This window comes from Lolium rigidum, chromosome 6 (genome assembly GCF_022539505.1).
Source record: "Lolium rigidum isolate FL_2022 chromosome 6, APGP_CSIRO_Lrig_0.1, whole genome shotgun sequence".
In the NCBI taxonomy this organism is placed as follows: Eukaryota; Viridiplantae; Streptophyta; class Magnoliopsida; order Poales; family Poaceae; genus Lolium; species Lolium rigidum.
The window spans coordinates 307,522,211-307,526,250 of NC_061513.1; the positions used below are offsets into that span (position 1 = coordinate 307,522,211).

General features: G+C 37.9%; 1 long non-coding RNA gene across 2 annotated transcripts; it reads left to right on the forward strand.

The window, feature by feature from the left end:
- The first annotated feature begins 706 nt into the window (after positions 1 to 706).
- On the forward strand, positions 707 to 2,784 carry LOC124666534. Of its 2 annotated transcripts, none has more exons than XR_006990918.1 (5): positions 707 to 910; positions 1,301 to 1,339; positions 1,415 to 1,492; positions 1,576 to 1,657; positions 2,560 to 2,784. It is a non-coding gene; the product is annotated as an uncharacterized LOC124666534 (long non-coding RNA). The 2 variants fall into 2 exon arrangements; XR_006990917.1 differs by having other exon boundaries at positions 1,429 to 1,492.
- The last annotated feature ends 1,256 nt before the right edge of the window (positions 2,785 to 4,040 follow it).

Consider the following 4,040-nt stretch of genomic DNA (forward strand, 5'->3'; position numbering starts at 1 on the left):
CCGCGGCTGGCCGGAGGGGCGCATGCGGAAGGAGGTCGCCATGGCGTAGTAATCACGTCAGCGAGGCATAGACTCATTCGGTGTGGTATGGTATGCCATCAATCATTTCTGTATGGTTCAGTGTTAAACGCAAAAGAATTTTATTTGGATTATCTAGGATTAGCTGCATGTGTAGATATGTGGAGGAAGAACTAAACAATTTACAGTCCAATCTCATGATGATCGATCAAGCTTATATTGCCTACATATTGGATATATGCAGGGGCGTATATTTTTTTTAAGATCACATGTTTGCACGCTAAATCCCAGACCTATCACATAGCCATTTTATAATCAACTGCAAACTTTACTGTAAGTTTTTTGATACTCTAACTGGTTGGTTCCAGCGTGTGATCAATGTTTCAGTTCAGTTTAATGGCATGCAGTTCAGCACCGTTTTTCTGCCCTTCACCCTGATGGCCAAAAGCATGCCTCCTTCAATCATCAATCCCTTAGATAGCCAAAACTTTTTTTTAAGTACTTCAACTGGTATTACCTCAACATCAGGTAAATAAAGTGTTCCTATCATGGTTATAATGCTATTTCTTTTCTTACTACTAGATTGCTAATTTGCAAATACTTTCTTGCCACTTTCAGTGTTGTCTCAAGTCCCCCACTGAAGGTTATTAAGAGGTCTGTACCAAACAATCTTTAATTTTTTCATGCTCATTTTTTGTACGATGAACCAAAGGAGGAGGTGATTGAGAATTTGTGCATAGAGAACATCATGATGTCTTATGTATTTGTTTATACTGCATGGGTTGTCAATTAATCAATCTCTGTGATGACTTGTGTTGAGAGAGATAATTGTGTCCGATCAGAAGTAACATGAAGTGCTCATCAAGAGTGGGAGATGTGGCACGATTATGTGGTAAGTACTTCTCTACATAGGAAAAAACTCCTAACTATTTCTATTGCTCCAATTTGTTATGAGAGGGGCTTAATAATGGCTAGCCACATGAGAGGGGCTAGAGAAAAATGTTTACCAATTTGAATTTGAAGGTTTGGACGTCCCTAACATCAGCTTATGTGTACTGAATGACCTTTTTGAGATAATACTACTGAATAGCCTGCATGTTGTTATTGTTTGCCTGTATGGTTTACTTGATACAAATTATTTTCAAGGACTCGGTTATGACTGATGACATAGAACAACATTTATGTGCTTCTTAGGATAATAGGCTAGCAATTTATATTATTGTTTTGTATTAAACCCGGTAGCTGATTAAAGATTGAACCATCTGTTTGGTATTGTAATCAGCAAGCCTTTCGAGGGGATGGTGCGTGCCAAGTGGATGAGGTATAGTGGCCAGGTTTAGTCAACATTTTCAGGTTATGTACTATGAAGATAGGTAGTGCCACTGATTTGATTTAGTCAACATGTTTCAGGTTATGCACAATGAAAACGAGTTCAAGATAATGCAAAGACTACCTTTCTTTGCTAATTAAGGAGGTACACATTTCTGTAACTTAAGGTATATCATTTGGTTAACTTCCCTCACTAGGACCTGTCCTTTTATATTTGGTTTTCTTCAGAGATCATTGCATGAGAGAAAATTATCTTTATGATCGCCTGGCTTTCCTCGTTGCTATGATATCCGATTTCACTCTGGAAAGGGTAAGTTGAGTTTCAACCAATCGATAATTTGATATATTTGTTTGATGCAATTTAATACAGTATGTTCTAACTATACACGCAAGGTTTTTTGCTATGGTCGATACATGAAATTCAATATTTTTCTAACTTGTGTGCTATTATTTTACAGCCTTTGAAAATAAAATTAACCTTTTGTTTTTCTTGACTTTACACAATATTATCTACATGTTTGTAATATATATTAAGTCATAAATTCACCATGTTCTTATTATAAACATGTCATTATTTGTGAGACTACGGGTTCCATCATGCAAGTCATTTTAATTATCTTTGAAGTCCCTCAACTAAAACATGTTATTTTTGAAAAATGAAAATTGTTCTTTCTCAGTGAAGGTTGACTAAACCAAACAAAAATCAATCTTATCCACTTTGGTGCAAAAGAACATGGCATTAAAGAAATCAACAAGTCTCAGCTTAAAATAACATTTATGTAAAGAATGTGGTGTTATTACTTGTGTTGCATTAATTTGTAGACATCTCATTTCCTGTTTTATCTTTATAGCATTGATGCTGGTCAAGCGCTAGATCTCCCAATTAGTAATTTTAACTTAAAATTAAAAATGGCACTATTAAGCTGGTCTAGCATTTTTACCTGATTACTCTTGGGTTTTTTGTTTTGGCATAAATTATGATTTTTTTTGTTTATTTCACTTTCTTGAAAAATTGTCCTTGGTGTGGTGTAGCAATGTCAGCGTGGTAGAGAGCGTATCCAGGTTTTATGAACATAACCGGGAAAATGTGTTTCCTATGAGTATATGAACATTAGTTAAGATAGAACTTCTGTTTTATTAGACATGGTACACCAACTATATTGATGAATAAATTATGGAATACTCAACAAGCACACTTGATTTCTTTTCCAGGATGGGGCAAGGAGGAATCATATACTTGGAGGCGTAGGGGAGGGAGAAAAAAAAAGAAATACATTCGAGACCATAGCTTTGCAGGAAAACTAGTACATATTGTGTTCCATTTATTTGACAAGCTAATGCTCATTATTCAGTGGCAATGTATTGTAATTTTAGGAACCTAAAATGCACGCTCTCTTGACTGGATGATATTGACATTAGAAAGCAGAAATATTCACATGCTTCACGTTTAAATGTTAGAAAAGGTACTTGAATGCCCGTAGTAACGCACGGACATTCAACTAGTGTAGATCAGTTTGGCAGTAAGCACTGGCTATCTCCTGCTGGGGTCACAATTTCAGTGGCACATCTATCTATATGAGACATATCTGCATTGGAAAAATACTGAAGTTAATATTTACATGTACATATATGAGCAATATCCACAAGGAAATGAGGTAAAAAGAAAATTTCAAATATTGTCCTCTTAGATAATCTCTTGCCGCTAATTCAGAAAATCCCTATAAAGACCATTTTTGGAGAAAAGAAAATATATGGATACTAATATATGATTTTGGTGATCTCATCTCTTAGTCCAAAGGGCCTCTACAGAGATGACTAATTCACTTCGTTATAGAGTAAAATCTATGTTAATTAGCAGTACTAGTACACAGATATATGAATAATAATAATATGGCGGTGCCACATAAGCAATTCATTATCATCTCTAGCTTTGGTGCTCGGACCTACAGGCACGCCATCTCATACGGAAAAAAATTGGAGAAAAGAAAATTCCCTTCAGCAGCTACGGCCTGCACGTTAGCCTTGGCGTCACCTGCTCCCGCAACCTGCAAGGGGGTCAGGAGAGACTCTATCACCAGAAAACGAAGCTGTTGTGCAGATTGCTTTGAGGATCGAATAGGGATGTAGTGCCATAAAAACAAAGTCCAAACAACAATTTAGACGACGTAGGCTTAGCCTAGTGGTTGGGGTCGTAGTGGCGCACTCTAGCAACCAGAGTTCTAATAACACTGTTTCATTTTTTTCAAACAACAATTTATACCTGCTGAATTTTGCCCAATTTGAGAGCCATGCGGGAGCGGACAGTTCGAGCAATTTGGCTCTGCATCCTCTTCGAAATTGGGTTTCGCCCGGCTATATTAATATAGCAACCAACCGATACAAGATAGCAACCACCGCGGGGGCAAATAGCACATCAAGCCCAAAAGCAAGAAGAGAGAAAGTATAAAAGAAACTAATGCCGACACCAATAGATTGACGAAAACGAAGATAGCCCACAATCGATGCACCCTTGGGGAAGTCCCACCGCTTCCTAGCACATCGAGTCATCGCATACGAAGAAACACCTTCAACAAGGAAGCGACAATGTCACCTCTGCTGCCCGGCTCGTCCTAGGGTTTCCCCGTATGTGGAGAGGATAGGGTAGGGTTACCCCCGATGCCCTTCAGGAAGGAAAGACGACACCCGCAGGCGTC